Source organism: Pogona vitticeps, chromosome 2 (assembly GCF_051106095.1).
Source record: "Pogona vitticeps strain Pit_001003342236 chromosome 2, PviZW2.1, whole genome shotgun sequence".
Taxonomy (NCBI): Eukaryota; Metazoa; Chordata; class Lepidosauria; order Squamata; family Agamidae; genus Pogona; species Pogona vitticeps.
In genome coordinates, this window is record NC_135784.1 from 10778912 (window position 1) to 10791146 (window position 12235).

General features: G+C 44.6%; 1 protein-coding gene across 6 annotated transcripts in view; it reads left to right on the plus strand.

Annotated features, from left to right (window-relative positions):
- LOC140703827 (uncharacterized) overlaps positions 1-12235 on the plus strand; it is a 221687-nt gene that overhangs the window by 162680 nt on the left and 46772 nt on the right. For 3 of the 6 annotated variants that reach the window (XM_078387634.1, XM_078387632.1, XM_078387633.1), the window contains one exon: positions 149-235. The exons of 1 other annotated variant lie outside the window; for it this stretch is intronic. The gene's annotated coding sequence lies outside the window, so the exon portion shown is untranslated. The remainder of the gene's footprint in view (positions 1-148; positions 236-12235) is intronic. 2 more of the 6 variants (XM_078387635.1, XM_078387636.1) reach the window with 2 other exon arrangements.

Sequence of the window (12235 nt, forward strand, 5' to 3'; positions counted from 1 at the left end):
TGACCTTGGCTCAAGATGAGAGAGAGAGATGAGGATGTAGGCCCATTCAATAAAAACATGACAAAGGCATATCCCATAAATAAATGTTTTTGAGTTGCTTTATCCATAAAGACTCCAGGCTAATCTTTTTCTTTTTCTTTTCTCCTAGGAAGGGGTGAGAATTAGCTGATTTCTCTTTGCTCTTTCAGGACCAAAAACGAAGAACCAAATCCCAGATCCTTCCAACATTTTCAAGGTAAGTGAGATTTCAAGAGGTGGCTTAAGTAGCCTTGCTACACACTCTCTTCTCTCAGTTTCCCTGGCCCAGCAGGGATTTGAATCCAGATCTCCTGGTATCCAGTTTGGTACTCTATCCACTACAACACACTTCCTCCCTGAAGATGTGCAGAGTGGTGGAGTTTGACTTTCTTCGCATTTTATTTAAGCGTGGTTTTTTTGTTTGTTTAAACATCTCAATCCTGCTCACCCCAACCTCATAGTCACCAAGGGTGGGTCCTCTTGATAAAAGGCAAACCTTGGTCATTCTGATTTGGGGTGTGTGGGGATTCGCCTTTAAGTCTCCCTTGTTCCCCCTTAACAGACAAGCCAGACTGCGGAATTTTGCTTTACACCTTTGTAATTGATTAACATCATTTCTGTTCCCACCTTCTTCTTCAATGTCACTCCCCAGATTGGTCCACGCACAGATAATCTCAAGAATAGACTACTGTAATTCTCTCTGTGTGGGACTTCCCTTGAAGCTGACACCAGCAGATGCAAGAGGGGCAGCGTCTCCTCAGTCCACCACTCTCCCCCTCCAGTCGTTTCCTCTGGGAAGGCAGTTCCACACCCCCGCATGGGGGAAGGTTCTTCCATTTTGTATTCTTTCTTTTCTCCTTTGCTATTTGCATCCCCTCTTCCCTTATCTTTCAGCTCCATCCTCTTCTTTTCCATTTACCCCAGTAGAAATGTTTCCTGGCAGAGTGATGGTTTCTTCACCTTCCTGCCTTTTCTCTTCATTTCATCAACCTCTCACAGATATGAATCCATGCTTTCTCCATCCAGAAACCTTCCCACCCTTCTAGCAATATCTGACTCTCTTCACATCTATCATTCTGGCCTCCACTTTTCTCTCTCTCTCCTCCTGGTCCTTTTCACTCCTCGTCTTCTTTTTCCCTTCCCTTCACATCCCACAGAGGGGGGGAGACATTTCCCCTTTTCCTCTTTGTCCCATTTCCTCTCTTTGCTGGCTTCGTCTCCTTCCACTTTCTTTGGGCAGAGGTCAGTACTGTTACGGGCCAAATCCTGTTTCCCAGTTTGGTCTCCGGCAAGGGATCAGACAAGATGCAAAGAGCTGAACCAAAGTCCGATTTTATTGAGAATAAGCAGTGCAAGATCAGCTGGGACTTCTCTTAAAAGCAGAGAAGACCCTGAAATACAGTGTACAGATATTTTATAATAGAACAAACAAAGAGCTGTAAAGTTCTGCAATTCTATTGGTCAGCATTAACCTAAGGCTTGGATTCTACATCTAACTGGGTGATGATGCTAAGGTCACAACATTATCGGTCCCCTATGGATATATGTAAGATGCCCCAATTTCCCCTTTGACCTGCCCCAGGGATGCGCCTCCCTGTCTGGAGGAATGTGTATTCCATCTTCCTTATCTATTGATAGGATTATGTTGCCTTTCTGGGCCTCAGTGCCCTGTTGGTTTTATGTTTGCCTATCTTCACATTAGACAGTGGAAGAAAGGAGGGCGTGGTATGCTCTGGTCCATGGGGTCACAAAGAGTCGGACACGACTTAACTACTAAACAACAACAACAACATCTTCACATTGTGTTCTGGTGAGATTCCTAACTCTGGCCATTGGGTGGTTCAGTGGTGAGTGGGCAGAAGGTGAGAGATCAGAAAAACCTTATACTAATACAGGTTACATTCTTCTAGTTACAGTGGTGCCCCGCATAGCTAAACAGATAAAAAAAACCCCATAGGAACACATTAAACTTGGTTTAATGCGTTCCTATGGGGCCCCAAACTCACCGTTCAGCGAAGTTCCTCCATAGCGCCGCCATTTTTGTGCCCTTGGTAAGCGAGGGCAGGGCGCGAAAATGGTTGCGGCGGCCATTTTGGGCATTCAGCGGCCATTTTGGAACCGCCGATCAGCTGTTAAAAAAACATCGCAATGCGAAGATCGGTTATTGGTGAAGAAGCAGTGTGTCACTTTGTTGGTCAGCAACTTGGAATTTTTGATTAGACTGTATGGTGATAACCATTTTCTGCACTGCTGAGTCTGAAGAGGTGCTTGTATGTATGTATGTATACAGTGGTGCCTCGCTTAATGAGTGCACCGTTTAACGATGAATCCGCATAGCAATCTGTTTTTTCAGATGCGATCGCATTGCGATGTTTGAATATGGCAAACATCGCATTGCGACGCTCGGTAAACGTTTCGCTTACCGATTTTTGCATTGCGATGTTTTTTTAACAGCTGTTTGGCGGTTCCAAAATGGCCGCCGGACACCCAAAATGGCCGCCCGCATTGTTTTTGCGCCCTGCCCTCGCTTACTGAGGGCGTGAAATTGGCGGCGCTATGGAGAAACTTCACAGAACGGTGAGTTTAGGAGTCATAGGAACACATTAAACTAAGTTTAATGTGTTTCTATGGCGTTTTCTGTTCCATATAGCGATGTTTCCCCATAGCGACGGTTAATCCAGAATGGATTAACCTCGCTATGCAGGGCACCACTGTATTTTGTAAATACAGTTCTAGTGGTGAACTCACCCAAGTCTTGTGCTTTCATTTTTATCTCTGCACAGCTCTATGTTTGGAGTTCTTAAACACAAACAAGCATTATAAACAGCACTGCATGCTCTGATAGATTGATAGATAGATAGATAGATAGATAGATAGATAGATTGATTGATTGATTGATTGATTGATTGATTGATTGATTGATTGATTTGATCTATATACTGCCCATCTGGCAGCCAAGGCCACTCTGGGCGGTTTATAACAAATAACATTAAAAAGTTACACAATAGTAAATAATAACATAAATACATAGGGGCGGAAATAAAAAATCATAAAGTGCGATGAGGATAAAATTACAATACAATAAATGCAAAAACATAGAAAAATATACTGATGCCGTAGGGCAGAGGTTTCCCAACCTCCTGTCCATGGCCCGGTGCCAGTCTGTGGGCTTCCCAGGACTGGGCCACGAAGATTACTCTCCACCCCCCGTATGCACACACAGTGGGCATGTCACACTCATGAGGGCTTGTCATGCTCGCACACATGTGACACACCCACCCACAAATGCAGGGGTGCCTGCACCCCTCCATGAACAGATCCCGCACCCCCAGCTGGTCCACAGTTCCAAAAAGGTTGGGGACCACTGCCGTAGGGGATGATGAGATTATTATTCCCTTCATTCTTGTGTGATCTGCTTTTAGCATGACTAGGGAAGGACCCCTAGTCATGCTAGGGAAATATTTCCTGGAAATAAGTTCATCTTGGAAGGGGTTTCTGGGCATTTATAGTTATTTGTAGTTAATCTCAAGGGGCATAGGACTCTTTAAGCCATGGATTGACCTTGAAGTTGCCTTCACAAACTCCCACAGACTGGCTGGTGGGTCTCCTCCATGTAGGATGAGCAATGCTTCACTTCAAAAAATAAATTTGGTTTGCATTCACAAGACAAGTGTTTTGACAAACATCATTTATATTGTGGACTGAGGTAATCCACAGGTGGCAGTGGGAGGAAAACATGATGGGTGAACACCACAATTGGTGGGTGAACGTCACAATTGGTGTCCAGCAGCAGGATACGTAACCATCCAGTAAAGCCAGAGCTTCAAAGTGAATTTCTTTGAGTCGTTGGTGCTTTTTAGACAGAGGTCTGTGGTGAAGAAGTGGGTGACCTGCTAGAGCTTTGGGGAAAAGCTTAGTGGTGGGGCTTCTGATCCCAAATCTGGGGAGACTAAGATAGGGAATGACTCTATGGGAAAAAATTCCTTTGTATTTACCACAGGATTTGGAAGACCAGTGGGCTAGCTTAAGATCCAAGGCTCCGAGAAGGGAGCGCGGTGGATAAAAGCGGAAGCCAGAGGTTAAGGCAGATCTGAGGTGATAGGAAAGTAAAAACCAGAGGCTTGAAAATATAATTTGTTTTATGTCTGGAAACAAGAAGGTTGTCTCAGACCAAGAAACATCGTGGCTGGTGTGAGGCCAGATAAAGTGTAGCCATCTTTAACTGCCGAGTGAGAACTATATAGTACCCCCCAAAAAATACTGGGAAAGGAAAACAGCAGTAAAAAGTGTTTTAAAAAGAGGCCTGACTACTCAGCAATAGAAACCAGCTCCTTTTATTAATAAAAGTACATACTTATGCCACCCAAAAGAACTAAAAAGCCAGTAATAGAGGAAGTTGATCCTCAAGAGGCACAAAATTACCACAGGAAGTGGAGGGAAATGGAGACCCTCTAGCTCCAGTGGAACAGGAGAAGACTCATCAGGGTGCCTCAGGGAGAGAAAGTGTTCTAAGCTGCCCAGACTTTGAAAAATGGAAACTAGAATAAGAATTTAAATTAAAGGAGCTAGCTATGAAAAACCAATTAGAATTGGAAAAAGCCAAGGCTGAGCAGGAAGACAGACAAAAGGAAATAGATTTTAAAATGGAGAAAGAAAAAGCCAAAGCTGAGTGAGAGGCCAGAGAAATGGCATTTGAGCAAGAAAATAGACAAAGAGAAATGGAATTAAGACAAAGAGAAACAGAGTTTCAAATACAGATGAGCAGGAGGAAGATAGTACTTTACTGATGAGCAGGAGGAAGATAGTACTTTAAATGATTGAATTACAAAAGCTAATGAGAGTCCCATTCCACTGACACCTGAACACCCAGAGAGGTTTATAGGTGATAAAAACCTGATATATAGAGAGGTTTTTATCAACACCTCCTAGGAGTGATGGACATCACAAACAATTAATTGACCCTGTAAAATATAGGGAGGAGGCTGTAGAGGTAAAAGAGACAAGCTTGGGAGGTACTCCTGGAAAGGAGAAAGGCTTGCATGAGGCCCAAGAAAGAGCATTCTGTCCTGAGAACAAAATTGTGAGGTTGAGAACCACAGAGGGGAGTAAATTACTTTGGCAGGGTCAGAACCTATTGATTTGTTGTAGCAAAGAGTGCTAGAGAGGCTGGTAGCTCTGCAGCTGCAAAAGGCCTTAAAACCTTGCAAGGCAAACCCCTACCTAACATATCAATGAAGAAAGAAATAGAATCAGATGAAAAGATCTGCCATAAGCCAAGTGTCGGAGACGGGACCTAAAAGAAGCTCACCTGAGAATTTGGAAGTGACCCATGCTAGTGGTCCCCCACATATGGAAGACTTTGCAACGAAAGTACCTGCGGGTGAATTTATGGGTGAGAAGAAAGACGAAAGCAATAGGCTCTCAGAGAAGGATGCATCCAGAGATGTTCTGGAGGAGGAGAGGGAACTGCCTACCCTTTCCCCAGCTGAAAAAGTGAAGCCACGAGCCAGAAAGAGAGCAGGCTTCACCCGGAAATGGCAAGTGGAGGACATCCAGGGGACTTCAGTTGACTGCCATACAACAGAAGAGAGTGCATACTTCAAGATCTGCCTTTGTTGTGCAGGACTACAACCGGGAGTTCATCGTATACATCGATGTGTCGAGTGTCAGTCTGCGAGCCATGCTATGCCGGACAGACTACAGAGGGAATCTACACCCAATGACTCTGATCAGCAGGAGATTTCGACCTGGTGAGAGACATTTGTCTGCCAACATGAGGGTGTGCCTATCAATTGTTTGGACACTACGAAGACTGAAACCCTATGTTAGGGGAAGGAGGTTCATCCTTTTGCACCGACCCTTTCCCTCTGGTGTGGCTACAAACTTTGAAATCCACTAGCAACGAGCTTGCAAGATGGGCACAGAACCTGCAAGACTTTGACTTTGTAATCCAGTATGAAAAAGGGACTCAGAGCATGGATGCTGATACCTTGCCTCGAAGGCCGGGCGGATAAACCAACGTTTGTAAGGTTGTATTAAATGTTCTGTTTATGTAATTTGTATTAATGTGAGTAATGCAAATGTTTATAATTGTATTGATTGTTTTAAATTTTTAAAGTAATACGTTTGATCTGGTAAACATAGTAATAGAGAGAAAACCAGTATAAGAGATGTATCAGTACTATATATAGTAAATATAATGTTTTATATGGTAAAATTTGGTATATGATTTAGACCATAACTGGTAAGCATATTGTTATGATGGTGTTTTGGATGTATTGTTCTCTGTATGTTCCGTTGTTCATAAGGGTAAACTGTAAGGTTTCCCCCATGAAACAAACTTTTCTTAGGGGGGGGAGGTATGTGACAATCACCCCATGTCACTCATGCCATTCATAGTCATGATCTAATTTGCATGAGCCTATGAGAGGATTGGGAGGGTGGAGTCAGGATATATGAAGGTTTGGCAATAGAGAGATAGAGAAAAGCGATTGAAAGAGATCCAGAGAGAGATAAGGGACTGGTTAGTCAGAAAGGGAAGGAACAGATACTGAGTGATAAAGCTGGTTAAGAAAATAGACAAAGTGGTAATTGTATGTCAAGAGAAAAGTATGTACTGAAAGACCTGTTAATGATTTGCTTGTGTACAATGTTCATCTGAAGAACTTTGCTTTATTTCAATAAATAGGTTTGGTTTGCATTCACAAGACAAGTGTTTTGACAAACATCATTTATATTGTGAATCGAGGTAATCAGCTAGTGGCAGTGGGAGGAAAACACGACAGGAGCCTTTGTGAGGGCACAACATGCAGGTGCCACAAGGGTGAACGCCACACCGATTATTAATCTCAAGGGGCGCAGAACTCTTTAACCTTGAAGTTGCCTTGACAAACTCCCGGAGACTGGCGGGTGAGTCTCCTCCATGTGGGATAAGCAAGGCAGTGATTTAAATAAGGATTTAAAAAATATGTAAGAAAGGGTGGTGAACATTTCAGCCTGGACTCCTCAAGACTTCATTCCCAAGCCTGAAACACACGTCACCCGATGGAAGGGAGGCAGAGCTATGCCTCTAGACCCTGCTGGGCTTTATGTTTCGACTATTTTGGAGTGCTCCAACCCTGGAGGCATTCAAGAAAAACTTATCACCTGGCAGATATGTTTCAACTGTATTCCTGCATTGATCGGGGGTTGGACTTGATGGCTTTACAGGCCCCTTCCAACATCACTTCTCCATGATTCTATGGTTCATGATCCTATGTCCACAGAATGCTAGCTTGTCACGGTCAAGGGGCTTGAGTAATTCAGAGAAGCTATGGGCTATGCTATGCAGGGACACCTGAGATGGACAGGTCACAGGGGAAAGTTCTGACTAAACACGATCCACCTGGAGCAGGAATGGACAAGCCACTCAAGTATCTTTGCCAAGAAAACTCCATGAACAGAAACAAAAGGCTTAAAGATATGATGCTGGAAGATGAGCCCCTCAGGTCGGAAGGTGTCCACCATGCTACTGAGGAAGAGCGGAGGACAAGTAGAAGTAGCACCAGAACTAATGAAGTGGTTGGGTCAAAGACGAAAGGATGCTCAGCTGTGGGCGTGCCTGCAAGTGAAAGGAAAGTCCAATGCTGCAAATTAAAATACTGCATAGGAACCTGGAATGTAAGATCTATGAACCTTGATAAGCTGGATCTGGTCAAACAGAAGATGGCACAAGTAAACATTGACATTCTGGGCGTCAGTGAACTCAGTGCATTACTGAGACCTGAGTGGAATAGGAGGTTGGTGTTCCCCTCTCCTAGCTGTGTCCGCCTGGGTACTCGGTCCAGTACCAATGTCGCTTGGAGGGTCGGGGAGGGGGAGTTGCTATAGTCTACAGGAGTTTTATCTCCTTGACCAGGCTTTCTATCCGTTTGAGAAGAGGGCTTGTATTGTGTGTTGGGCTTGTGAGAGAGATTAGAGATTCTGTTGGTATACCGCCCACCCTGCTGCATACCAACGGTCTCCCTGCCTGAGCTGACAGAGGTTGTCTAGGACCTAGTGTTGAGGACTCCCAGGCTGTTGGTGCTGGGGGACCTCAATATTCATGCCGAGGCTGCCTTGACTGGGGCGGCCCAGGACTTCATGGCCGCCATAACAACCATGGGGCTGTCTCAATGTGTCATCAGCTCGATACATGAGAAGGGCCATACCTTGGACCTGGTTTTCTCAACGAGACTAGAAGATGGTAGTTTGGATGTGGAGGGGCTGGTTGTGACCCCATTGTCATGGTCAGACCACTTCCTGGTCAAGTTTAGACTATTAGCTTCTTCTTCCCTCTGCAAGGGTGGGGGATCTATTAAGATGATCCGCCCTCTCAGACTAATGGATCCAGATGGTTTCCTGAATGCTCTGGGGGATTATTTATTTATTTATTTATTTATTTATTTATTTATTTATTTATTTATTTATTTATATATTTATATATATCCCACCTATCTGGTCGGTTAAGACCGCTCTAGGCAGCTTACAGCAAAAACACACACAGAAATATATATAAAAACAGTTACTACATAGTAAAACACATTTCACAAAATGGGAGCAAACAATGGGAAGAGGAAGGGAAAAAAGCATTAGGGATTGACTGGAGGGAAGGCCTGCCGAAACATCCATGTTTTTAATTGGTTTTTAAAAATACCCAGCGATGGAGCCACACGAATCTCTGGAGGTAGGTTGTTCCAGAGGCGAGGAGCCTCCGCCAAGAAGGCCCGATTTCTTGTCTTTTCCTTCCGGGCCTCCCTTGGCGTTAGGCTCCTCATCCTCACCTCCTGGCTCGCGCAAGTGACACGGGTAGATCTTGGTGTGAGTAGGCGTTCCGCCAGGTATCGAGGCCCTAAACCATTTAGGGCTTTGGACGTAAGCATCAACACTTTGAAGTTGATATGGTTGGCTCTCCTCTCGAAATCCCACTGGGAGTCCGATCGAACACGACTTAGAGCCCATTATCGGGCCTCTTTGGTGGCAATACGGCTGGTGAAACGGCAATATTTCTCCAGCTGTATTGCTTCCTCAGAAACAGCAGAGCTGTTTCGGGTGGTTGGGATCTCCTTCAACCGGGAAATCCGGTGGAGGTCCCAGACTGCTCATTAGCTCGCTGTGATGAGTTTGCCATCCATTTTGAGGGGGAAATCGATCAGGTTCGCAGTGGCTTGGACTCCACTATTACCACAGAATCAGAGGATGTTTCCAGTGTGCCGTGCTTAGGTCAAGTATTAATGGATGAGTTTCAATTGTTGACACCTGAGGATGTGGACAGGGTGCTTGGATCTGTCCATTCTACCACCACTCTGCTCGACCCTTGCCCATCTGGGTAATTGGAAGATCTGCCAGTGGGCTTTGCACCTGGGTCCAGGAGGCTGTGAACACTTCTTTGAGAGAGGGAGTGGTTCCTACCACCTTGAAAGAGGTGTTAATTCAGCCACTCCTTAAAAAGCCTAACCTGGACCCAAGGCTGATGGTTAACTACTTACCAGTGGCAAACCTCCCTTATTTGGGCAAAGTGTTGGCGCGGGTCGTGGCTGGGCAACTCCAGGTGCGGCTGGATGAAATGGTTTTTTGGATCCATTTCAATCGGGTTTCAGGCCGGGTTTTGGTACAGAGACTGCCTTGGTCGCCCTGTATAATGACTTTTGCTGGGAGAAAGACAGGGGGAGTGTGACCCTGTTGATACTCCTGGACCTCTCAGCAGCTTTTGACACCATTGACACAAAAGACCAGCTAACGACACCCATAAATCACAGTGACAGATAATCTCTCCTTATCACAATACACCCACAACAAAAACACACTGCTCACCATAATAACCATCTCCTGAAAGAGACAAAAGCTGATCCCACAGTTATAAATACTCCTCTCCAAACAAACTGCACCAGAACACAGAGTGCTACTCCTGTCCTCTGTCACTGTGATTGATGGGTGTTGTTAGCTGGCCTTTTGTGTGTAGTGATCACCAGTCCTTGTGGCTGGGTAGAGTTTGTTGACCTTTTGCAGCCTGTATTTTTCAGTGCTGGAAGTCAAGCATTCTTGAGTTTTAAACTTCTTTTTTTGTTGAAGCTCTGCTGGTGTTTGTGGATTTCAGTGGCTTCCCTGTGCCGTCTAACGTAATGATTGCTGGTGTTGTCCAGTATTTCAGTATTTTGAAATAGAATTTCATGTCCAGCTTGTTTTAGGTCATGTTCAGCTACTGCCGATTTTTCTGGTTGTTTTAGTCTGCAGTGTCTCTCATGTTCCTTGATTCTGGTGTGGATGCTTTGTTTTGTGGTTCTAATATATACCTGTCCACAACTGCAAGGTATCTGGTATAGTCCTGCAGTTGTGAGGGGGTCCCATCTGTCCTTTGCTGATCGTAACATTTGTTGTATTTTTGTGGTGGGCTTGAATACTGTTTGTAGGTTGTGTCCGTGACCCCTTTGATATATGGCAGAAATACTTTATTTGTTGGTGGCTGTTTTTCTTCTTCAGTTAGGTGTTGTTTTCTTGGTTTGATGGCTCTTGTAATTTCATTTTTGGAGTAGCCATTTGCCTGTAGGGCCCAATTCAGATGGCGGAGTTTGGTGCTGAGAAATTGAGCTTCACAGTTCCGATTTGCCTGGTCTACCAGTGTTTTGATTATGCCTCTTTTCTGTTGTGGGTGTTGGTTGGAGTTTTTGTGTAGGAACCGGTCTGTGTGGGTGGGTTTTCTGTAGACCTTGTGTCCCAATAGGTCAGTTTTTTCGTACGACCATGACATCTAAGAACGGGAGTTGGCCCTCTATTTCTTTTTCAATGGTGAAAAGTTTATTTGGGTGGATGCTGTTGAGATGGTTTAGAAATTCTTCCAGTTTTTCTTCACCGTGGTTCCAAATTAGGAAGGTTCATCCACATATTGGAACCAGAATGTGTGTGCGAAGGGTGCAGCACACAACCTACAAACAGTATTAAAACCCACTACAAAAATAGAACAAATGTTACGTTCAGCAAAGGATAGTTTCAGCCATATCCAGGTACCATTCCATGCTTTTCAAATTCTGACAATAAAAATGATGATGAATTTAAATCTGCTCCTCTTTGTTTAGCCTTTCCTGGGCTTGGAGTTGAACAAAAAGCAACACACAGAGGCAGAAGTCTAGATAGAACATACAAATAATCCCAAAATAATAAGAACCACAATTCCAATTACAACATACTGTAGGGTGAAGAAAGCCAACATCCATTAAGTTATCCAAGACCAATCCTATGAACCTAAATTCAACTGTACATAGTTTCTATCCCTATCATCACGATTCCTGCCAGTCAGGTCTGTTAACATAATGATCCCATACTAGTCATTTTGAGGCATCCTGGTAGAAAGAACATGTTTGATTTATATACACACACAGGCCGCCATGATGCAGTGGCTAACCTCTGTTGCAAAATGATATTCTTCAGGGAAACTACTTCAGCCTTTAATTTTGCTTGTACAGTGGTGCCTCGCAAGATGAAATTAATCTGTTCCGGAGTTAATGTCGTCTTGCGATATTTTTGTCTTGCGTGCTGCAGTTTCCCATAGGAATGCATTGAAATTTAATTAATGCATTCCTATGGGAATTTTTTTCAAAAAAAGTCACTTACCAGTTGGGGAGCTGGGGAAGCACCATCTGAGGACTGGCGGGAGCCCCCCTCGCCCAGATCGCCACCTTAGGAGGTCCCCCAGGGCTTCCCTTGGACCATCAGAAGACTGGCGGGGGTCCCTCCGAGCGTCAAGCAACGCTTGCAGAGGCTTGTCCAGCATCATTTTTGAAGATCGCGCCCTTTCTCCCTGCCTTTGGTAAGGCTCCGAATGGAAAAAGGCTGTCTTTTTTCCCTTTTCCCATTTGGAGGCTTGCTGAGGGCAGGGGAAAGGGGCACAATCTTCAAAAAATGGTGCAGGGCTACCCTCTGCAAGCGCATTCGTCCTGCGAAAAACAGCTATAGGAAGAACCGTCTTGCGAGGCACCAAAAACCTCACCGGACCCATTTATCTAGTGAGTTTTTCGTCTGGCGCGGCATTCATCTGGCACGGCACCACTGTATCTCCATGGTGACATTCCCCAAGAGATCTGTGGTTCCTAAAGTGTTCAGGAGTGCCAACCACTTCTCTGGCAAATTTCCTGCTTCTAACATATTTAAAGAAGCTTTTATTATTCCTCTTTATATTGCTGGCTGTATGTTCCACAAAGTCTTT